Here is a 25,620-nt window from a genome sequence, read left to right as displayed (position 1 = left end):
TAGTTGATGAGACTCCAAGGTTGTGGGAGGCACTGAGCTCTGTGGAAGAGCAGCCAAACAGTGAGGAGCAGGACCTTAAGCTGTGAGAAGAGGAGCAGTGGAATGAAGTTTCACATGCTTCTGTAATTCCAGTGGTGAAGCACCATTGTTGCTCAAGGAAGAATTCATGGTGTAGCAGCCGGGAGAGCTGTGGAAGACCCTAGTAGACGATTCTAGGAAAACCTGAAGATGTCAGGATAGTGAACTTCCAGATGTGGAAAAGAAGTTCTTATTAACTACTTGTAGGGAGTTGGGAGCGTGCAAGACGCAGTGAAAGGTGCGTGATTGGTTACCATTTTTGTGCCAAGGAGTACTTATACTGAAGTATAGAGTTACAACCTGTTACGAACCCGGATCCAGCGTCCGAGCCTGGAGCAGTGACAACCACGCCATCTGTGGGTCAGCTCCCGAAACCCCCGCCAAACGGACGACGACACCTGGTGAGGACAGCATGTACTGGCCTCGAGGACCAGTTTCCAGTCTGGTTCCGCGCTCAACACCGCCGCTCCTGACCTCTGGTGAGGTGGTGCTCCGACGACAGCGCCATCTATGGGCTGGATACGTCAGGTGTTTGTGCCCGAGCCCGTAAGTGAGGTGTATTAGTGTCCCGGTTATTGATGACGTGTCTGCTTACAGAGCCGACCTGGGACCACTGTGATGGAAGTGGAGTCAGTCTACCCGAGGCAGCCAGTCTCCATACCTTGAACGTTGCTGCAGCTGTTGTGAAGTCGTCCCCCCCGGAAGAACACTGTGGAGTGTTAGCCTGCCAGTGGAGTGGCAGTAAGAGGATTTACCCGGGACCGACTGTTGGAGACGATCATCCACTGGGGTATTGAGGACAGGAGGGTGATTTGTGATATCACACGAGACTCCTGTCTAGGGCGTACCCCTTATATCGTTCGTGGAGTGGCCGTACCAGCCTTGGTGGCTCAGTACCTGCCAGCAGACCAGCTGGACGTGTGGTTGACGGCCTCCACGACGGTGCCCCCAGTGGACCTGTGTTTTGGCTGACCTGTGGCCAGGGTAGGCTCAACTTCTTTGGATATTTCGTTGTGTGGCCACGAAGAAGCACCACGGACTCGGCACCGAGAGTTGTGGCACCAGCGTCTTCAGCAGAAGACAACGATTATGGATTAATCCCCTTGTACAGTGTTAATTCCCTCCCCCTGTGCACTTTTGATTTTTATATATTTAATCGGTGATGGTAATAATTATAATATTAAGTTCTTAGCTTTCTTTCCCTACTCCCTTTAAGTTACTTGCGTCACGGATCTCATCCCTTGATAGCCAATACTGGCTTGGGAACGGATACATATATCTTCCTCTAACAACATCAGAGTAAGGACCCCGTTGCGTCCCGAGAGGGCCGTAACACAACCGTAGGCTGGATTACCTGCAGCGACATACATGTGGGTTCTAGGACTGATAGGGTGATTGATTGATCATTGTTGTTTATCAAGGAATATTTATGCCGATATTTATGTTATTGCAGTTATAGGCTGGTTTTTCCTTATATATATATATATATATATATATATATATATATATATATATATATATATATATATATATATATATATATATATATATAGGGGTACCACCACTGGTTTAATTAAAGGGACCCACATCCTCGAAGAAGAAAATAAATAGTGTTCAGAGAAGACCTTGTGGATTCTCACTGAATACTTTAATCTTTTCCTCTCCTACCACCCCTATTATTTTTTTTTTATTTGATTTTATTGCAATGTTGCAGTTTACAGAAAACACACACTTATACAACAATATAACAATATACCAATCAGTGTTCGAAGACCTCGTCCAGTTCCTCGGGGGTCAGGTGCGTACCCAAGATACAACACACATTTCCCCTCTGAACAGCGACACTGAGGCGCTGGAACATAAAACTGGCCGCTCTTGGGTCTCTAGTCTTCCCAATGAGTTCCTCGCCCAGCTCCTTCAGGAACTTAAGTGCACATTTACCCCAGGCGCCCAGAGTCTCAGAGCTTATTGGCACGAACCTGTAACAACGTTCTAGGTCCCTGTACTTGTTAGTTTTCTGGGTCTCCCTGAAGGTGGCCGCCCCGCCTCCCTCAGCTGCGCTGTAAGGTAGATAGGTATCAGCCAATGTGGATGCACACGTGTAGTCCCACACGACCTGTTTACCTTCCCTCCGCGGCTGCAGGGTGACTCCATCTGGGCGTTTTTGGCTGTTGTCAGGCCTGCACAACTGAGGTTCCCTTTGTGCTGGGCACCCAGCTGAAGCCAAACTTCTCTTGATGTCATTGACTGCTTCATGTCTGGCAATCTTTCCCTGTGTCTTACGACAGATGAGACCATGGCTGCCGTATTGGTCTGCCCGTGCATGGCCGCAAATACACCGGTGCTCGGTGGAGATAGGGGCGGCAAGGCGCAGAGCAACACCAATACTTAGGGTCCGATGGTCCAGGCGGGTGCCCAAGGCGGAATTAGGGACTGCCAACAGGAAGTCCCCGGCATGGGGAGCTTGCACAGCTAGAAGACGCGCTTTGTCCTTCCTGGAAGCTGCCTCCAGCAATGATGTGGCGATGTTCTCCACTATGGGGCTATCCCATTTGGACTGTTTGCAGTCATTTGGAAAAGTCGGTCGAGGATGAGAGTTGACAAGAGTGTCCCACTGACCGGCTCCTTCCGCGAATTTGGGATCATGAATCCCAATGAAGTCTCTTAGGTGTTCCGGTAGTATTTCCTTAACTAATTCACCTGTTGCACTGGTCGAGGATAAGAATGCCGGCAATGCTAACTGGGTCGCCTTGCGAATACCTATCCCCCCCGAGTCTAACTGGGAGCGTTGCTTGGTCCCATTGGTCATCTTGCAGGGAGAGGTTTAACACTTTCACGGTTATTGACCTTAGGAGTGTGTCATATTCTGTTAATTTTGGGCTGTCGAAGGAGGGAGCACACCTTAGGAAATAGGTCAGTCTGGGCAAAGCCAGGCACCTTGTGAGAAGGTACAGAGCATCGTGGGCGTCCAAAGCCCCTATTCTTCCCTCCATCCTCCTCAGGTCGTTCAGCTTTTCTTCGAGGACTACCTCAATGGCGCTCGAGCCCAGAGGTGCCCCTAGCAGCACACTGTCGGTGGGAGCGATCACTTGGGCTCCTGGCAATATGGTTCGCACTGCATCTATGGTTGGTTGGCTAGATGAGATGATTTCACACTTTAATGGGTTTAGAGTGAGTCCTAACTCCTCTCCCTTAGATTTCACCAGCTGTAGATCTTCTAGCAGGGACTCCTGTGTCCCTGCCAGGGTGCCATCGTCCAGGAACCAGATGTTGAGTTCGCTGGTCAACCTGCTTGTGACCTCTTTAACAGCCATGCAAAAAAGAAAAGGGGCAAGTGGGTCTCCCTGCTGGACACCTTCTGCAGAAACAACTTCATGTTCCCCAAACAGCAGCGTCGATTCCCTACTGTACCCTGCTGAGACGAAGGGGAGTAGAGAAGGAAAGCTTGTTCGAACTGCTTCCAGTACCACATCCCTTTTTACCTGGTTGAAGGCATTGTTAAAGTCTAATTTAATTAATGCCTTATTTTCTGGGAGGTGCTTTATATAGGCTCGTGCTGCATGAGCTGCTGCTTCACAGCCATGGGGAACACCAAAACCTAGTTGATGGGGTCGAAGCATCATCGCAGCGTCTATGCTAATTTTTCTGACAGCTGCCCTAGCAACAAGGCGCCAAAGTGTGTTACCCACGGCAATGGGTCTGACTCCACCATCTTTCTTCTTGAGGGCACAAAGGGATGCTCCAAAGAAAAAGGGTTTTATTGTATCTGGGATCAACCCAGAGAGGCAGTCGTTGACAAACTAAGTGACCTCTGACAATAGTGTCTCGGCAACTTCTCCGAGAACTGGATTTACCATCTCCTTGAGGTGCTGAGGTCTTACTCCAGTGTATCCCCCTGCCGAGTCTGGCGGAAATGACATGATGGCTTTGTATACCTCTGACGCTTGGAGGAATAGAGGTCCCATGTCTGGGACATTTGTGTCCGGAGCAGTGGGTTCCCATGGTACTCTAGGAGGGTGCTTCTCTCTCAGCGAGTTGGCGGTAGCGGTATTTCTAGGGGCGATTGTGTCTTCGCTGGTAAGTAACCTAATTGCCCCTACTGTGTTGCCCTCTTCAATATTTTTTTGGTCACTTGTGTTCCAAGTTTAAAATTGTCATTGGAACTCTTGGGTCTGCCACGACGGTTTTTGCGTTGAGGAGGGATGGGAATCAAGTTGTCAGCTCTGGGGAAATTATTTATTGCCCTAGTGACTGATGAGGCTAGCTACTTGCCTCCTCTTGCAGGTACGCCTAAGCAAATATTGCCAAACAGGAGCAAATTATGCCATGCTTTGATGGTGGCTGCAGCATTAAGATTTTCAGACCGTTCATTTACTTTCCTTAAAAGGTCTGTATATTTCCCTGCTGCAAATGGGCGCGCTGCTTTAGGCCTGTTAAAGCCTTTGTCAACACAAGACTGACTAGAGGAGAAGGGAGAAGGGGGAGGATACAGGCCGACACCTGGAACCTGACCAACCCATCTCTAGGGAAAGAATTAACCAGAAACGGGTATGGCTTAGCTTGGAAAGGTCAAAGAGGATTAAGCGGTCAGAGAATAAGGATGAAAGATTAAAGAAAAGCCTCATGAACACACAATATATGAATATAAAATTGTAATGAGACATTGTAAGCCTCTCTATCAGAGTTTTTTCTTTAACTGTTGTGCAATATTATAACTTAAAAATGGATCAAGTTTGTACATACCGGTACTAACATTAAGAAGATTTGGACACTGATTAAAGCAGACTCAATCAAATTCCGTTCCACGAAATCACCACAATTGGTAATGCTTTTCGCCCCATTCCAGTTAATACTGTGATCGCATAAACTCGTGTGCAAATACAAGGCATTAGACATTTGGCCAGTTCTAATACTATAAGCATGTTGCGACAACCGCAATTGTAAGGATTTTCCTGTTTGTCCAAGGAACACAAAATCACAATCATTGCAGGGAATCGAATACACGCAACCTGCTGTATCAGGGAAATTTTTTATTAAATTGGATTCGATCGTACTATTAGTGAACACCAAATTTATATTAAGTTTCTTAAAAATCGGAGACAAATTTTCAAGTCCACTCGCATTAGGTACCACCAATGAGTTATATATATATATATATATATATATATATATATATATATATATATATATATATATATATATATATATATATATATATATATATATATATATATATATATATATTAGTATATTTTGGTAGCAGTCTTTCCTGTAGACATATATTATTAAATATGACCGAAAAAGTAAGATTAATAATTCTAACACGAATTTTCTCAATCTTTCGTACATTTCGCTTCACTGTTGGAGGTAAATCAAAAATCAATTCTCCAAAATTCATTTTTATTTCTAGTCTGACGCGACACGAGCGCGTTTCGTAAAACTTATTATTTTTCAAAGACTTTAGTTCACAAATACACAACTGAATAGAACTTACGCATCTCCGATTTTATATCTACATTTGAGTGAGGTGGAAGGGGTGATGTGGCATTAACACAAAACAGAACAAGATGTGGTATTAATAGGGTATTAATTTCATCAACACAAGACAGAACAAGAGTATTAATAGGGTATTAATTTCATCAACACAAGACAGAACACGAAACAATGGATATTGAATAGAAGTGTTTGTAGAAAGCCTATTGGTCCATATTTCTTGATGCTTCTATATTGGAGCGGAGTCTTGAGGTGGGTAGAATATAGTTGTGACTATATAGTTGTGACACAACTATATTCTACCCACCTCAAGACTCCGCTCCAATATAGAAGCATCAAGAAATATGGACCAATAGGCTTTCTACAAACACTTCTATTCAATATCCATTGTTTCGTGTTCTGTCTTGTGTTGATGAAATTAATACCCTATTAATACTCTTGTTCTGTCTTGTGTTGATGAAATTAATACCCTATTAATACCACATCTTGTTCTGTCTTGTGTTAATGCCACATCACCCCTTCCACCTCACTCAAATGTAGATATAAAATCGGAGATGTGTAAGTTCTATTCAGTTGTGTATTTGTGAACTAAAGTCTTTGAAAATGTAATAAGTTTTACGAAACGCGCTCGTGTCGCGTCAGACTAGAAATAAAAATGAATTTTGGAGAATTGATTTTTGATTTACCTCCAACAGTGAAAAGAAATGTACGAAAGATTGAGAAAATTCGTGTTAGAATTATTAATCTTACACATATATATATATATATATAATATACACACACATATATATATATATATATATATATATATATATATATATATATATATATATATATATATATATATATATATATATATATATATATATATATATATATATATGTCGTACCTAGTAGCCAGAACTCACTTCTCAGCCTACTATGCAAGGCCTGATTTGCCTAATAAGCTAAGTTTTCTTGAATTAATTGTTTTTCGACGACCTAACCTACCTAACCTAACCTAACCTAACTTTTTCGGCTACCTAACCTAACCTAACCTATAAAGATAGGTTAGGTTAGGTTAGGTAGGGTTGGTTAGGTTCGGTCATATATCTACTTTAATTTTATCTCCAATAAAAAACAATTGACCTCATACATAATGAAATGGGTAGCTTTATCATTTCATAAGAAAAAAATTAGAGAAAATATATTAATTCAGGAAAACTTGGCGTATTAGGCAAATCGGGCCTTGCATAGTAGGCTGAGAAGTGAGTTCTGGCTACTAGGTACGACATATATATATATATATATATATATATATATATATATATATATATATATATATATATATATATATATATATATATATATATATATATATATATATGTCGTACCTAGTAGCCAGAACGCACTTCTCAGCCTAATATGCAAGACCAAGTTTGCCTAATAAGCCAAGTTTTCCTGAATTAATATATTTTTTCTAATTTTTTTCTTATGAAATGATAAAGCTACCCATTTCATTTTGTATGAGGTCAATTTTTTTTTATTGGAGTTAAAATTAACGTAGATATATGACCGAACCTAACCAACCCTACCTAACCTAACCTAACCTATCTTTATAGGCTAGGTTAGGTAGCCGAAAAAGTTAGGTTAGGTTAGGTTAGGTAGGTTAGGTAGTCGAAAAACAATTAATTCATGAAAACTTGGCTTATTAGGCAAATCGGGCCTTGCATAGTAGGCTGAGAAGTGCGTTCTGGCTACTAGGTACGACATATATATATATATATATATATATATATATATATATATATATATATATATATATATATATATATATATATATATATATATATATATATATCGTACCTAGTAGCCAGAATGCACTTCTCGGCCTACTATGCAAGGCCCGATTTGCCTAATAAGCCAAGTTTTCCTAAATTAATATATTTTCTCAAATTTTTTTCTTATGAAATGATAAAGCTACCCATTTCATTATGTATGAGGTCAATTTATTTTTATTGGAGTTAAAATTAACGTAGATATATGACCGAACCTAACCAACCCTACCTAACCTAACCTAACCTATCTTTATAGGTTAGGTTAGGTAGCCGAAAAAGGTAGGTTAGGTTAGGTTAGGTAGTCAAAAAATAAATAATTAATGAAAACTTGGCTTATTAGGCAAATCGGGCCCTGCATAGTAGGCTGAGATGAGCGTTCTGGCTACTAGGTACGACATATATATATATATATATATATATAGCTAGCTACACACCGGATTAACTCTACGGCACATACTCATACATATTCATCTACTGCTATTCCTCACCTGTTCATTATTCCTCTTCCTATACTTAACCTACATGACCCACATACTGCTCCCCCCACTCCAACACGATTCTACCCCTCTGTCAGGTGCTGCACTGCCGGATGGCACGCGCCCTCACCCCGGGAACCCCCCAGAACCCCTTGATATTAGACACCTGTGCACCACCTGAGCAGGGGGGGCCTAATGGGCTCACCTGCTCAGGTGCTGCACACAGTTCGTCTCAATTTACACTACTCCCTTGACCTTCCTACTGAAATAAATAAGTCTTTGGATAGGGGAGGTCTTCCTTATCACGTTGTATTAAACATCCACCAATAGCTATGCAATTTGCATCAATGTGTACCTCCCACTATCAAAATCAGGTAATGCCAATACGGGGGTTGTAATGATCTGAGTTCATTTTAGCATTGGGAACATCATGCTCAGGTTTCCCAACAAACTATTTTTTTCTTTTGTTAGATCAGTCAAGGGGTACTTATATATTGGCAAAACCTTCAGTGTGGCAACGAAAATATTCGGCCGCCCCCAGAAACCTGCACACGTCCTTTGTTGTTATTGGAGTTGGCATTTCAGCAATGGCACTGCACGAGTCTGGAACAGGCCTGTTTACCGTCTGTGCTCACCTGGAACTCCAGAAACTTTAATTTCTGAGCTGCCAGAGTGCACTTCTGAACATTTAATTTAAAACCTGCTCAATCTAACAAAGTCTCAGTGGAGTCTCATATGTCTTCACCAAACGTTCAGGAATATATCACATCATCATCATCCAAGTATGTAGTGAGTGCCTTCCCAAGACTGGACTGACTTTGTAATTAATGGCCCTCTGAAATGAAGGGGCTGTCTTATAGCCGAAAGGCATCCTACAAAATTGGTAGGTGTGCCTGCCATCAGAAATTGCTGTCTTTTCTCTTTTTCTCAGCCACCAGTATTGCCCAATATGCAGACTTGGCATAAAGAGTGGAGAAGTATTTTGCTGCCCAGAATTGGTCTATTATATCCTGAATTCGGGTAAATGATAAATATCACCCTTAGTAATTTCATTCACCTTCCGGTAGTCCACACAAAAACGGTAACTACCATCTGGTTTACGAACTAACACAATAGGAGACAACCCTGGTGACATACTAGGCTCTATCATGTCCTGCCTTAACATTTTCTGGCACTCATGCTGGATAACAATCTTTTCCTGTTCCGTGAGCCCATTGCCGGGTGTAAACAGGCGTGTAGTCACCTGTTGGGATGGTGTGCTTAACTATATTAAGGTCAATCTGGTCATCCTTGGTTGTAAACAATTTTGGAAATTTCCATAAAATCCCTCTAAACAGTTTTCTCTGTCTGTGGAACATGCTGCAAATCTAGTGCTGATATTAATTCTCTACATCTTGTGTAATATTATAACCTTTACTCATTTATGTTCTTCAATGGTTTCTTGCTCTTGGTAACATTTAATGCACTACAATGTGCTATGAGAGTTGGCATTTCAGATGACTCATAGTGAAAAATTTCTGTATTCTTCACCAGAGATCCCTGAGATATTATATTACCTACTCTGAAGCAATAGGTTTTGTGAGAGATGTTGACTTGAATAAGTGCATCTTTATCAAGCACCACAATTAGATGGTGAGGAATTAATAACCTGTCACATCTTGCAGCCACCTGTAGGGTATTTCCTGGTAGGATGTAACGTTCCACGAACACATTCTGTAAAATTCATTAATGTTGTGATCTACTTTGCTTGGTCAATGCATGTAACCCACATGACCTCTTAGCAGTGTCTGGAAGAGACAAAAAATGCAATTTGGGGCTATTTACGCTGTGCTTCTGCATCTTTTTATTTTTTTATCAGGGATATTCCTGTGCGGGCCCTAAGCCTTTGGCTGGCCCACTAGGTGTTGCTTGCTTCTGTTTTACTCTGGCGGAGTATGAGTATTTATGACTCGTAAGGTCGCTTCAGTAAGACCTTGAAGCCACTACTGGAATATGGTCGTCCAACTCAACGTGGTAAAAACATCTTTCCCAACCTCAATCTGCAGTTCCTCGCACCATTTTGTGCAGACTAGGAGTAATTAAATCTACTCAAGAAATCCATACTGATTAAAATGTCTCTAGAAAATGCAAGATTTTCAATGATCGTGCATGTATGATGATGCAATTCCTCATTACTTATTTCAAAGTTACCCTGTCCCAAGATGTCTATCTTTTGCCCATTAACTGCAGTAAATTTATCTCCACAACTCTGAAGGTGTTGTGGAAAATGTATCATTTTCTGCAAATCTCAACTTGTTGAAGGCTGAATTTTTCATCAATGTTGCCTGACTGCCAGTTTCCACAAATGCCGTCAAAATCCCACCTTCACTTCAAAAGTTGGTCTTCCATCCCTAGGGGTGACCTGTCCTGGGTCTTCATTAACCCATACACATGTACAAGAATTTCGAAAATGGCCTCAGCCATAACAACTCCAACATAATACATTACTATTGTTGTGTCTACCAGATGCCTGCTTGCTTCCTCTACAAGCAATTTCCTGGGAGTCAACACTAAGAGGGAAGGCAGGGGGAGAAAGATTGGGGGGGATGGGAAGTGAGGAGTGGGATCGGTGGAAGGTGAGGGATTAGAGGGGGTGTGACTGGCCACCGGAGGTGAGGGTCATCTTGAGATTATTTCGGGGCTTAGCGTCCCCGCGGCCTGGTCCTCAACCAGGCCTCCTTTTTGTCACACACACACACACACACACCCAGTGTGGGTGGTTGGGGTTGAGCGGGACAGGGAAAGTGTGAGGAGGGAAGGGGGGGTAAGATATGGGGTACGAAGGAGGGACTGAGGGGAAGTGTGTGGATGGGGAATTGTTGAGTGCCGGACCAACTGGGCAGTGATGAGTATGTGGGCCTGCGGGCCGCTCCAAGAAACAACTTGACCATGCTCTCACAAGTCAAGCCTTGCCTTGGGCCGGGCTTGGGGAGTAGAACAACTCCCAGAACCCCATCAACCAGGTATCAAGCAGGGGTGGGTGGGGATGGGATGGGCTGGGGCAGGTAGATGGATAGGGGTTAGGTGGGGCATAGGTTCTGGTTCGTGTGGTTAGGTTGTGGTTGGGGTGGGTAAATCGGTAGAGGTTAGTTGGGGATGGGTTTTGGCTGAGGTGGGTAAATGGGTAGGGGCTGGGTGAGGATGGGTTGTGGGTTGGTTGGGGATGGGTTGTGGATTGGGTGGGGATGGGTTGTGTCCATTGTGTGTCAATGATATATATACATTTTAACTGATTTCTTTAACTTTGAGACCAGGCGTCGGTTACAGGTGAAATTTAAACGTTCCTCGTGTCTCCGTAAATGTTTTTCAGTAACTTAAAAAGCATAATTCAACACAACCCTTGTAAAAATCGTCCATGCGTCTAGATTGTGCTCAGAATTAGGTCAAGTTTGAAAAGATTTTCTATAAGAATCCGTGCATCTTTTCGCTTGTTTGACAAGTGGTGACGGGTCGTCGCCACCCTGACCCAAGCCATCCAAGGAAGGAATTCTCTTCCCTCTTGTTATTTGCGACCCACATTCGTATATAATGAGAGGACAAGATAGAATGTGTACACTAACTGAACTTCTATTATCATTCAAGAGATCACAACACTAAATATAATTTTTTTTTATTTTACTTTAATAAGTTAAATCGCACTTAGTAAAATATATAATTATTTAATTTAAACCACTTGCTTGAAGTAGCATACCCCTCCCCGCTCAGCTCGTTGTTGCCGTGTGGGGGCTTAGTGGGCGGCTGCCGGAATGTGATGCTCCTTGGGACAGTCCTCTGTCCTTCTCTAGCCTTGTGCTCCTGCTGCCGTCCTCTCCAATTCTGCTGGGCACCTTTTCCTTCTGTTTCGTTTTTCTCCCCCCTCTTCTCCTATCTGCTTGCTGTTTCCTGCCGACCTTTTGCGTGTTCTCGTTCTTCCCTTGGACTTCTTCTATTTTGACGCCCGGGTGCTTGAGGAGGCATACTCTTGCACCCGTAGAACTGTAGTACCCGACGTCGAGAGCGAGGGGAACATTTTATTGTCAATCCCTCTTTCGTCACTGAACCCGATCTCGACGGACTGTCGGTTTCTTAAGGTGGCGTTTGTGGGGCGTATACTCACGACGCACCCCTAGGAGGCCCCGGCAAGATCGGCGATAGCTTCTTGTTGGGTGTCCTCCCAGCAAACACAAATCATCTACACAACGTTCGCCTATCTCTTCCCATAGGTGTGGGAATGATTTGCATTGAGAATGGTGCAGGAGAGCCTTTGAGAAACTTTTACTCAAAAAATCCAAACACAAAGGTTTAATTATAAATTGTTTTTCTACAATTATTTTCTTCCAAATGTAAAACAAATAGTTTTTACATGCTTAAATATAAAATTTATGGTGTTTTTTTGTAAAATTCATTAATAAATTGTGAATGATATATATTGGCTGAGTGAAACCTTTAAAATCCATTTAGTTATAATATGAACAAAAAAAAGTAGTTTTCCAAATTTTCTAAAAATCGCTCTTTTTAACACAATTTGACTCCTTATGCATTCCACTAAACACTAATATCATGTTTAAATATATAATTTATGTATTATTCCCTAAGATAATTTATATAAATTATAAAAGTTGCTGGAAAGTGGTGAGAAAGAATCTGAAAACGTTTTGTTGTCTTATATTGGCGTGTTCTTATTAACTAGAGTGAGTAAGAGTGAGCGAGAGTGGGTAAGAGTGAGTAAGAGTGACTGAAGGTGAGTGAGAGTGCCAGAGAGTGTGTAAGTGTGAGTAAGAGTGAGTATAAGTAAGAGTGACTGAGAGTGAGTAAGAGTGACAGAGTGAGTAAGAGTGAGAGTAAGGGTGACAGAATGAGTAAGAGTGAGAGTAAAGTGATTGAGAGTAAGGGTGAGTATGAGAGTAAGAGTGATTGAGAGTTAGAGTGAGAGTAAGAGTGATTGAGAGTTAGTGAGAGTAAGAGTGATTGAGAGTAAGAGTGATTGAGAGTAAGAGTTATTGAGAGTAAGAGTGATTGGGAGTAAGAGTGATTGAGAGTAAGAGTGATTGGGAGTAAGAGTGATTGGGAGTAAGAGTGAGAGTAAGAGTGATTGAGAGTAAGAGTGAGTAAGAGTAAGAATGAGAGTAAGAGTGATTGAGAGTAAGAGTGATTGAGAGTAAGAGTGATTGGGAGTAAGAGTGATTGGGAGTAAGAGTGAGAGTAAGAGTAAGAATGAGAATAAGAGTGATTGAAAGTAAGAGTGATTGGTAGTAAGAGTAAGAGTAAGAATGAGAGTAGGAGTGATTGAGAGTAGGAGTGAATGGGAGTAGGAGTGATTGGGAGTAAGAGTGATTGAGAGTAAGAGTAATTGAGAGTAAGAGTATGAGAGTAAGAGTGAGAGTGAGTATGAATGGGTAAGGGTGACTGAGAGTGAGTAAGAGTGACAGAGTAAGAATGACAGTAAGAGTGATAGAGAGTAAGAGTGACAGAGAGTAAGAGTGACAGAGAGTAAGAGTGACAGAGTAAGAGTGACAGAGAGTAAGAGTGACAGAGAGTAAGAGTGACAGAGTACGAGTGAGTATGAGAGTGAGTTAGGATGACTGAGAGAAAGAGTGAGTAATAGTGCATAAGAGTGATTGAGAGTTAGAGTGAGAGTAAGAGTGATTGAGAGTTAGAGTGAGAGTAAGAGTGATTGAGAGTTAGTGAGAGTAAGAGTGATTGAGAGTAAGAGTGATTGAGAGTAAAAGTGATTGAGAGTAAGAGTGATTGAGAGTAAGAGTGATTGGGAGTAAGAGTGATTGAGAGTAAGAGTGATTGGGAGTAAGAGTGATTGGGAGTAGGAGTAAGAATGAGAATAAGAGTGATTGAGAGTAAGAGTGAGTAAGAGTAAGAATGAGAGTAAGAGTGATTGAGAGTAAGAGTGATTGAGAGTAAGAGTGATTGAGAGTAAGAGTGATTGGGAGTAAGAGTGATTGAGAGTAAGAGTGATTGGGAGTAAGAGTGATTGGGAGTAGGAGTAAGAATGAGAATAAGAGTGATTGAGAGTAAGAGTGAGTAAGAGTAAGAATGAGAGTAAGAGTGATAGAGAGTAAGAGTGATTGAGAGTAAGAGTGATTGAGAGTAAGAGTGATTGGGAGTAAGAGTGAATGGGAGTAAGAGTAAGAGTGAGAGTAAGAGTAACAATGAGAATAAGAGTGATTGAGAGTAAGAGTGATTGGGAGTAAGAGTAAGAATGAGAGTAGGAGTGATTGGGAGTAGGAGTGATTGGGAGTAGGAGTGATTGGGAGTAAGAGTGATTGAGAGTAAGAGTAATTGAGAGTAAGAGTATGAGAGTAAGAGTGAGAGAGTGAGTATGAATGGGTAAGGGTGACTGAGAGTGAGTAAGAATGACAGAGTAAGAGTGACAGAGAGTAAGAGTGACAGAGAGTAAGAGTGACAGAGAGTAAGAGTGACAGAGTAAGAGTGACAGAGAGTAAGAGTGACAGAGAGTAAGAGTGACAGAGAGTAAGAGTGACAGAGAGTAAGAGTGACAGAGAGTAAGAGTGACAGTGTAAGAGTGACAGAGTAAGAGTGACAGAGAGTAAGAGTGACAGAGAGTAAGAGTGACAGAGAGTAAGAGTGACAGAGAGTAAGAGTGACAGAGAGTAAGAGTGACAGAGAGTAAGAGTGACAGAGTAAGAGAGTGAGAGTGATTATGAGAGAGTTAAGAGTGTGAGGTGTGAGAGAGTAGCAGGCCAGAGAGGCAGGATGTGTGGTCACAGGCGAGGCCTAGGCCTCGTGATCTCTAATGTTGGTTTTTATATATATGTTGGATTTTTTGTCCTGTTTCAAATTATAATTATTTAGCAGGAATGTAATAAGATATTGCACAGTATTAATGTGACAATAATATATGCATTATTTCCTTGATAATCAAACTTGTTGTTCAAAGAAAATATACAATCTTTGAAGGAAACATTTTGAGAGCGCAAGCTGGCAACACTAGGCTGGTGGTGGTGAGAGAGACATATGGTTAGTTGTTCTCAGACCTTCAGTGGTGAAGGGTGTGTCCCAGCTGGCCGCCACCAGCCGCCACCCGCCGCCCACCACCAGCCGCCACCCGCCACCACCCACCACCAGCCGCCACCCACCACCAGCCGCCACCCGCCACCACCCACCACCAGCCGCCACCCGCCACCACCCACCACCAGCCGCCACCCGCCACCACCAGCCGCCACCCGCCACCACCAGCCGCCACCCGCCACCACCCACCACCAGCCGCCACCCACCACCAGCCGCCACCCGCCACCACCCACCACCAGCCACCACCCACCACCAGCCGCCACCCGCCACCACCAGCCGCCACCCGCCGCCACCCGCCGCCACCCACCGCCACCCACCACCCGCCGCCACCCGCCAACCACCACCAGCCGCCACCCGCCACCACCCACCACCAGCCGCCGCCACCCTCCACCGCCTCTCACCACCCGCCACCACCCACCACCAGCCGCCGCCACCCTCCACTGCCACTCACCACCCGCCACCACCACCCACCACCCGCCGCCACCCGCCACCCACCACCAGCCGCCACCCGCCACCACCCACCACCAGCCGCCACCCACCACCAGCCACCACCCACCACCAGCCGCCACCCACCACCAGCCGCCACCTGCCACCACGCACCACCAGCCACCCGCCGCCACCCGCCGCCACCCACCGCCACCCACCACCAGCCGCCACCCACCACCAGCCGCCACCCGCCGCCACCCACCGCCACCCACCACCAGCCGCCACCCGCCACCAGCCGCCACCCGCCACCACCCACCACCAGCCGCCACCCGCCACCACCCACCACCAGCCGCCACCCGCCACCACCCACCACCAGCCGCCGCCACCCTCCACCGCCACTCACCACCCGCCGCCACCACCCACCACCCGCCGCCAGCCGCCACCCACCACCCACCACCAGCCGCCACCCGCCACCACCCACCACCAGCCGCCACCCGCCACCAGCCACCAGCCACCGCCACCCACCACCGCCACTCACCACCCGCCGCTACCACCCACCACCAGCCGCCACCCGCCACCAGCCACCACCAGCCGCCACCTGCCACCACCCACCACCAGCCGCCACCCGCCGCCACCCACCACCAGCCGCCACCCGCCGCCACCCGCCACCCACCACCAGCCGCCACCCACCACCAGCCGCCACCCGCCACCACCCACCACCAGCCGCCACCTGCCACCACCCGCCACCAAACACCGCCACCCACCACCGCCACTAACCACCAGCCGCCACCCGCCACCCACCACCAGCCGCCACCAGCCGCCACCCACAACCAGCCGCCACCAGCCGCCACCCGCCACCAAACACCGCCACCCACCACCGCCACTAACCACCCGCCGCCACCTCCCACCACCAGCCGCCACCAGCCACCGCCACCCACCACCGCCACCCACCACCGCCACCCGCCGCCACCACCCACCACCACCACCCACCACCACCAGCCGCCGCCGCCGCCACCACCACCGCCGCCACCACCCATCACCGCCACCACCACCACCGCCGCCGCCGCCACCACCCATCACCGCCGCCGCCGCCACCACCCACCACAGCCGCCGCCGACACCACCGCCACCACCCACCACAGCCGCCACCACCACCCACCACCGCCGCCACCACCAGCCGCCACAAGCCGCCACCGCCCGCCACCAGCCGCCATCACCACCACCACCACCACCAGCTGCCACCACCACCAGCCGCCACCACCACCACCACAGCCGCCATCACCGCCACCAGCTGCCACCACCACCAGCCGCCATCACCGCCACCAGCTGCCACCACCACCAGCCGCCATCACCGCCACCAGCTGCCACCACCACCAGCCGCCACCACCAGCCGCCACCACCAGCCGCCACCACCGCCACCACCACCTGCCACCAGCCGCCACCACCGCCCGCTATCAGCCGTCACCGCCCGTTGCCACAGTCGCCACCGCAAGCCGCCACCGCCAGCCCCCCCCCCACCGCCGATCGTCTGCACCACCCACCACAGCCGCCGATGCCCGCCACCGCCCGCCACCGCCCGCCACCACCCACCACAGCCGCCACCACCCACCACCACCCACCGCCGCCGCCACCCACCACCCGCCGCCACCACCACCAGCCGCCGCCGCCACCACCACCACCACCAGCCGCCGCCGCCACCACCACCCACCACCACCGCCGCCACCACCACCCACCACCACCAGCCGCCGCCGCCACCACCACCCACCACCACCGCCGCCACCACCACCCACCACCACCAGCCGCCGCCGCCACCACCACCCACCACCACCGCCGCCACCACCCTCCACCACCAGCCGCCGCCGCCACCACCACCCACCACCGCCGCCGCCACCACCCACCACCGCCAGCCGCCACCACTCATCACAGACGCCGCCACCCGCCACCGCCCGCCACCACCGCCAGACACAGCCGCCAGTGTCCGCCACCGCCGCCACTGTCCGCCACCGCCGCCACTGTCCGCCACCGCCGCCACTGTCCGCCCGCCGCCGCCACTGTCCGCCCGCCGCCGCCACTGTCCGCCCGCCGCCACCACTGTCCGCCCGCCGCCACCACTGTCCGCCCGCCGTCACCACTGTCCGCCCGCCGCCACCACTGTCCGCCCGCCGCCACCACTGTCCGCCCGCCGCCACCACTGTCCGCCCGCCGCCACCACTGTCCGCCCGCCGCCACCACTGTCCGCCCGCCGCCTCCACTGTCCGCCCGCCGCCTCCACTGTCCACCCGCCGCCGCCACTATCCGCCACAGCCGCCACTGTCCGCCCGCCGCCACTGTCTGCCCGCCGCCACTGTCCGCCCGCCACCACTATCCGCCACCGCCGCCACTGTCCGCCCGCCGCCAACCCTGTCCGCCCGCCGCCACTATCCGCCACCGCCGCCACTGTCCGCCCGCCGCCACTGTCCGCCCGACGCCACTGTCCGCCCGCCGCCACTATCCGCCACCGCCGCCACTGTCCGCCCGCTGCCACTATCCGCCACCGCCACCACTGTCCACCACCGCCACCACTGTCTGCCACCGCCACCACTGTCTGCCACCGCCACCACTGTCCGCCCGCCGCCACCACTGTCCGCCCGCCGCCACCACTGTCCGCCCGCCGCCACCACTGTCCGCCCGCCGCCTCCACTGTCCGCCCGCCGCCACCACTGTCCGCCCACCGCCGCCACTGTCCGCCCGCCGCCACCACTGTCCGCCCGCCGCCACCACTGTCCGCCCACCGCCGCCACTGTCCGCCCGCCGCCGCTACTGTCCGCCCGCCGCCGCCACTGTCCGCCCGCCGCCACTGTCCACCACCGCCGCCAAAGCCGCCACGGTCCGCCCGCCGCCACTATCCGCCACAGCCGCCACTGTCCGCCCGCCGCCACTGTCCGCCCGCCCGCCGCCACTGTCCGCCCGCCCGCCGCCACCATCCGCCACCGCCGCCACTGTCCGCCCGCCGCCACTATCCGCCACCGCCGCCACTGTCCGCCCGCCGCCACTGTCCTCCCGCCGCCGCCACTGTCTCGTAGGTCTCGTAGCCTGGTGGAGGGGTCTCGTAGCCTGGTGGATAGCGCGCAGGACTCGTAATTCTGTGGCGCGGGTTCGATTCCCGCACGAGGCAGAAACAAATGGGCAAAAGTTTCTTTCACCCTAAGTGCCCCTGTTACCTAGCAGTAAATAGGTACCTGGGAGTTAGTCAGCAGTCACGGGCTGCTTCCTGGGGTGTGTGTGTGTGTGTGTGGTGTGGGAAAAAAAAAAAAAAAGTAGTTAGTAAACAGTTGATTGACAGTTGAGAGGCGGGCCGAAAGAGCAAAGCTCAACCCCCGCAAAAACACAACTAGTAAACTGTCCGCCCGCCGCCGCCACTGTCCGCCCGCCGCCACTGTCCGCCCGCCGCCACTATCCGCCACCGCCGCCACTGTCCGCCACTCTCCGCCGTCCAGCCTCCCCTCTCTCCGTTAGTAAATAATTATAATTGTTAGTAAATAATAAAAGAAATATAAATTATTAGATTTTTTTTACCCTTAAATTGGTTTTAATATTTAAATTGAAAATAATAATATAATATAAAATATAATAAAAATAATATAATATAAAATATAATTTAATTTCAAGAAACTTAACTTTAAACACAAAGATGTGAAAATGGTTCAGATTATTGGCTCAAACCTTTCATAAGAGATTCATATTGGTGTATGAATGGATTATGAATGACTCATGTTAGGAGTGTAAAGTTGCCACAACATCTCAAATTAGTGTTAGATACATATGTCTTGGTTATAAGTTTTGGAAACCTATTTAAGTCCACACACAATATCGTATCTGATACGATAAAACAAACGTTTCCAATACTTTCAAATACTTTCCAGATATGTTGTGGCAACCTAAAATTGTTTGCTGGGCTGCCTCTAATTGTGGCTCCATGGTGGGTGTGGGGGCACATTCGTGTATGAATTTTCTTTTTCGTAATGATGATGACCCCTGTTTCGGCTGTTTCTGCTTTACCTTCTCAGGCTTGTGGTGGTGGGCGACCAAGCCCCCGAGTCAGTCCGTGTTGGAAGACCGGGCTCTGTAGCCTCCGCTGCATTGGGCCCCGACCTTGCTCCTCCTTTGGCCTCTCTGACTCCTTCCCCTGGCTCCCCTCCCTCCTCTGTGGTTGGGTCGAGCCCCAAGCCCCCAGTGGTGACTACCTCGTCCCCTGGCGCGGCTCCTTCTCTAGTTGTAACTACTGCGACCTTTAACCCCTCTCTCTCTGGGGATTCTCACCGCCGTCCTCGTCACGGCCGCCCTCGCTCGATTCCTTCCAGTTCTGCTACCTATTAAGCCTTGTTTGGTCCCGCTTCGTGCGCCAAATATTTTGATCTCCTCCCTCTTGATTCTGCGCCTTCTGACGATTTCTCCCTCCATCGATATCTCATTGATTCCGTGGATGCCTCCATTACTTTCAACCCCACTCGTCTCGGTACACGTGTCGTTGCTGCTCCTTCTCAGGATGATGCTTCCCGCTTGGCTGCTTTATCCTGCCTTGGCGAGACCCCTGTTCGGGTCTCGAAGAACGCTCAGTTGAATGCCAGTGTTGGCACTATTCTGCTCCCGCCCCATGTTGCGACCGGTGTTCGGGACCTGCGCGACTGCCATGACGATATTCGACATATCCTTGCTGCCCAGGGCCATTCTATTCTCCAGGTGGACACGTTTACTCGTCCCCCTCGTGGTAGTCGCCGTCAACCCCTCCGGGTTGTGAAGATTACCTTTGATGGTAGGACCCTTCCACCCTCTGTCATTCTTGCTGGTGCCAGGTGCTCTGTCCAGGAGTACATTCCTTCTCCCCGGCTCTGTAACAAGTGCTGGAGGTTTGGGCATGGTGCCCTCCGCTGCTCTGGGACTGTCTCTCTCTGTCCTTTGTGTGGTGGCGAAGGTCACTCTAAGTCGGAGTGCACTTCTCCCCAGGCTCGTTGCCTCAACTGCGGTGAGGCCCATCCTACCTTCTCACGTGCGTGTGTCCATTACAAACTTGAGGCGGCCGTCCTCAACTTGAAGCACCAGGAGCGTTTATCTTTTCCTGAGGCGAGGCGCCAGGTTCGCCGGCTCCCGCCTTATGCTAATATCTCTTATGCTCGCGTGTTGCGCTCTTCCTCTCCTCGTCCTTCCCGCCTTCCTCAGACTCACAACCGTTTCCGGGCCTTGGACCCTGATACGCCCACTGTCCCCTCCTCTGTTCCTTTGGGTTCTCTCCCGAAGGACCCACCTCCTGGTCCTCTGTCTGGGGTTCCCCTTCTTTCTACCCAGTCTGTCGTGTCTCCTGTGTCTTCTTCCTCGTCTCCCTCCGTTCCTCCTTCCCATCCTTCCCCTCCGTCTCTTGACTCTCCCTGCCGCCTGTCGGTGTGGGCTGATGTCCATCGCTCTCCAAACGGCCGTCATGTGTGCTCTCGTTCGGCTTCTCCTGTTGAGACGCTAGAATCCGTTGCCCAGTACGTGGTTGCTGGGACACCTGTCTCTTTAAGTCAGAAGCGTAAGCCTGGCTCCTCTCCTTCCTCCTCCCCGGCGGGTAAGAAGGTTTCGCTTTCTTCCTCGGCCCCTACTTCTGCCTCTCTCGTTCCTTCCCCTCCCATTTCGGTGGTTGCGCCCCCTGTTCCTGCTATGGAGGTTTCTTTAGCCCCCGCTTCCCTCTCGGTTCTGCTGTTTCTTTAGCCCCCGCTTCCCTCTGCTGAGGTTCGCTCCCCTCTTTCTACACCCCCCCCCCCCACCCGTCTTCCTGCTGCTGTCCTTGACTGGTCCTCTCCGTTGTCTCCTCCTCTTCCTCCTCCTCCGGACCCCGCCCGCCCACCTCTGATCTGTTCTCCCCTTTCCTTCCCTCCGTCTTTGCTCAGTTTACCCATGCCCCCTAACCCTGACTTTCCTGACCCTGATACCGACCCTGATATTCTTTAACGTGCTCTGTTGCTCTTTCGCCTTTGTTTCTTCCTTGTTCTCTGTTTTTGTCCTTTCTCTCCTCGTCGTTGTCCATTCTTCAATGGAACGTTCGAGGTTATTACGCCAATTTCCTCGAACTCCAACTTCTGATTTCGCGGTTTTCGCCCCTTTGTGTCTGTCTCCAGGAGCCGATGCTTGGTGCTCGTCCTGGTCGTTTTCGTGGCTATTCCTTTCTCTTCCCCCCCCCCCCCAGCCGTTGCTGGGGCTTCTAATTCTTCTGCTCTCTTGATTCGTGCTGATGTTCCCTTTGTTCCTTTACTTTTTCCTTCGCCTCTCCATTGTTCTGCTGCTCGTATCTTTGTGGGGAAATGGTACACAGTTTGTTCCATTTATCTCCCCCCGAGTGTCCCGCTTTCTCTTCCTGATTTGAAACATCTCCTTGACTCCTTGCCGGAGCCTGTGCTCCTGCTGGGTGACTTCAATTGTCGTCATTCTCTTTGGGGTGACGTTCTGACGAATACCCGGGGTCGCCTTCTTGAGCCGTTTCTCCTCTCTTCTTCCCTGTCTCTTCTGAATTCTGGTGAGCCCACTCATTTGGACTCTCGGACTCGCACCCTTTCTTGTCTTGATCTTTCTCTCTGCTCTTCTTCTCTTTACTTAGATTTCACGTGGCAGGTTCTTGATGTCCTCCATGGAAGTGATCATTTCCCCATCCTTGTTTCCTTTTTCTCTTTTCGCCCTTCCCTCTCTTTCCCTAGGTGGCAGTTTGCTAAGGCGGATTGGACCTTATTTACCCTCAGTGCTACTCTCTCTGACCTCTCCCTTCTGCTTCTCTCTCGCGCTCTCCTCCTTTTTCATGACACTGTCTTAACGCTGCCCTCCGCTCTATCCCTCACTCTTCCTCTCGGGGTCCACGGAAGTGCGTTCCCTGGTGGAATGCGGACTGTGCTCAGGCTGTCCGCTGTAAGCGTGCAGCCTGGAAGAGGCACCGCCGTAGGCAGACGACCGATTCTTTTCCTTCGGAAAGCGAGTGCGGTGGCCCGTAGGGCCATCCGTATGGCTAAACGTGAATGTTGGGCATCTAATGTCTCGACAATTACGTCCGAAACTCTTATGGCCCAGATCTGGAAGCGTATCCGCAAGATAGCGGGTAAGTTCGTTCCCGATGTTTCACCGGTCCTTCACCTCCATGATACTCTTGTATCATGGAGGTGAACCGTTGTGGCGGAACCGTTGCAGGTCGCTTCCGTACTGGGTTCCCACTTTTCTTCTGTTAGCTCTGGTCTTCATCTTCCCCAATCTTTTCTTCTTTGTAAGCCTGTCCTTGAGTCTCGTCCTTTAGATTTCTGCACTCATCTTCAGCTTCCCTATAATGATCCCTTCTCTCTCTGTGAACTTCGTTCTGCCCTGGCCCTCTGCGGTTCTACGGCGGCGGGCTCCGATGGTATTCATTGTGAGATGCTTCGCCATCTCCCTCCGTGCACGTCTCAGTATTTACTGAGTCTGTATAATCGGATCTGGGAGTCGTCGTCAGTCCGTGAGGGCTGGCTCGATGCCGTTGTCCTCCCTGTTCGCAAACCGGGGTCTCTGGGTACTTCCCCTAAGGACTTTCGCCCAATTGCTCTCACAAGTTGTGTCTGCAAACTTCCTCTCATCACCTCCTCTCCCCTTCTCAATTTGGTTTCCGCAAGTGCCGCAGCACGACAGATGTCCTGGTGAACTTGGAGGTCTATATTCGTACTGCTTTTGCTGCGAAGACCTCCGTGGTTGCCGTCCTTTTTGACCTGGAAAAGGCTTACGACACCACTTGGCGTTATCATATTCTATCTCAACTTCATTCTTTTGGCCTTCGTGGTCATCTCCCTCTCTTTCTCCGCAGCTTCCTCTCTCGTCGTTCCTTTCGGTTTCCCCTTGGTACCGCTCTCTCTGCCTCTTTTCAGCAATACGAAGGTGTGCCCAAGGGTAGTGTTCTGAGCACTACTCATTTTCTGGTTGCCCTCAATGGTCTTCTTTCCTCTCTTTCTTCTGGTGTCTTCTCCGCTCTCTATGTCGATGATCTTACCCTTTGCTGTCAGGGTGATGATTCGCCTCTCCTTCAGCACCGGCTTCAACTTGCAATTGATGCCGTGTCGTCTTGGGCCACCGATCATGGCTTCAAGTTCTCTACTTCTAAGACTTGTGCCACGACTTTTACGCGGAAACGGGTTGTTCTTCGTCTCTCTTTGTCACTTTATGGTCATCCCCTTGAATACAAAGATTCCGCGAAGCTTTTGGGGTTATTCCTTGACACTCGTTTGTCTTGGTCTCCCCATATCTCTTACCTCCGTGTTGAGTGCTCTAAGGCCCTTACCCTCCTTCGGGTCTTGTCCCATACTTCTTGGGGGACAGATAGGCGCACTCTCCTTGCTTTACATTCCTCTCTCATCCTGTCTAAGCTCGATTATGGTTGCCCTGCTTACTCGTCTGCTTCTCCTTCTACTCTTCGCCGTCATGATGCTTTGCACCATACTGGGTTGCGCCTCAGTTCTGGTGCCTTTCGTTCGACTCCCGTCCTTAGCCTGTATGTTGACACTGGCTTCCTGTCTCTCCAGGACCGCCGTGATCGCTACTGTCTTCGCTATCTTGGGCGGTCCTTACAACATCCTTCCTCTCGCCTCTGTCGTGCTTTAACTTTTACCCCTCCTGCAGTTCCTGTTCCTCTTCACCACCTCCCTCCCGGTTATCTCGCCTCCAGGATTCTCTTTCCGTTCGTGTGTCTAATGTTTCTCCTCGTGTTGTTCCTTCTTTGCCCCCGTGGAGAGTCCCTCTTCCGCGGTTTTGTACTTCCTTGACCCGTATCACTAAATCTTTTACCCCTCCTACGGTTCTAAAACGCCTTTTCCTTGAGCACTTTTCTTCTCACTCCCGCTCCGTTTCTGTCTTCACCGATGGGTCTAAGTCAGCGGACGGTGTTGGCTACTCTGTTGTTTTTCCTGATCGCACTTATATGTGTCGCTTACCTCCGGAGACTAGCATCTTTACAGCGGAACTTTATGCTATTCTCTATGCTCTTCGTCTCCTGCTTTCTCGTTGTCAGTCTTCCTTTGTAGTTGTTGTTGACTCTCGTAGTGCCCTCATGGCTCTCGGGTCCTTTAATCCGGTTCATCCAGTAGTTGTCGAGATCCAGCATTGGCTGTTTCTTGTTCACAGTAAATTTAAGTCGGTTGAGTTTTGTTGGGTTCCCAGCCATATTGGTGTGTCTGTAAATGAGCGCGTGGATGCTGCCGCCAAGGAAGCTGTCCGCTCTTGTCCCATCTCTCGTAAAGGCATTCCGTATTCCGACTTTTACCCGGTTATCCATTCCTCAGTCCTTACCCGTTGGCAGGCTTCTTGGTTGTCTGTTACTGGTAACAAGCTCCGTACTCTTAAATGTTGTGATTCCTCGTGGCCGTCCTCCTTCCACCGTAACCGGCGGTGGGAAACAGCTCTAGCGAGGTTGCGTATTGGCCATACTCGCTTAACCCATGGTCACTTGATGGAGCGCCGCCCTGCTCCTTATTGTCCTAGTTGCATTGTCCCTCTTACGGTCGTGCATGTCCTTCTTGAATGTCCTGACTTCCAGGACGAGCGTGTGTCTTGCTTTCCGACCGCCCCTCGCGGTCACCTGTCCCTCAATAGAATTCTTGGTGACTCGGATACTTTTGATATCGTTCGCCTTATGCGTTTTTGTTCTCGTATTGGCATCCTTTGTGATATTTAGCGCCCCTGATTATTTTGCGCATTTGATGGTGCTACATAGCCTTCCCGGTTTGGTGCCTTCTTTTGATAATTACTTACTTACTTGAAGTAGCATGCAAATGTAACACTAAGTTTCTGGGTTAATACTCGACCGCTGCCATTAAAACTGAGTAGCGCACTTTCTTAATAAAAATAAAAATAAAAAAAATTATTTTATCAATTTTTTAAATTATATTTATCGTGCTACCCTCGTGATCGAAACTAATTCTGATGATTCTATACTTATACGCTAGATTTTTATTTAATGAATAATGAATATTTATTTAATAATTTTTTGTTTAAAAAAATTAATTTGCTCTGTATCTAGTGTTACCCAATCTCCTAATTTTTATGTATTTAACCCAAACAACCTTATCATTGTGTTCATTGCTGTCTTCTTTTATGTGCTAGCCATATGCTGTATTGTGCCTACCAATTTTTGTCAACTACCATTCAAGCTGTCATTGCAATCAATCTTAGCTACCTATGTGCTTTAATATACTGTACCTACAATTTTCTCTCATCTTTTTTTTTCTTGTCATGTAACTGTTATCATTTTTTTTTTAA

This window comes from Procambarus clarkii, chromosome 12, assembly GCF_040958095.1.
Source record: "Procambarus clarkii isolate CNS0578487 chromosome 12, FALCON_Pclarkii_2.0, whole genome shotgun sequence".
Classification (NCBI taxonomy): domain Eukaryota; kingdom Metazoa; phylum Arthropoda; class Malacostraca; order Decapoda; family Cambaridae; genus Procambarus; species Procambarus clarkii.
This window is presented reverse-complemented; position numbering follows the sequence as displayed.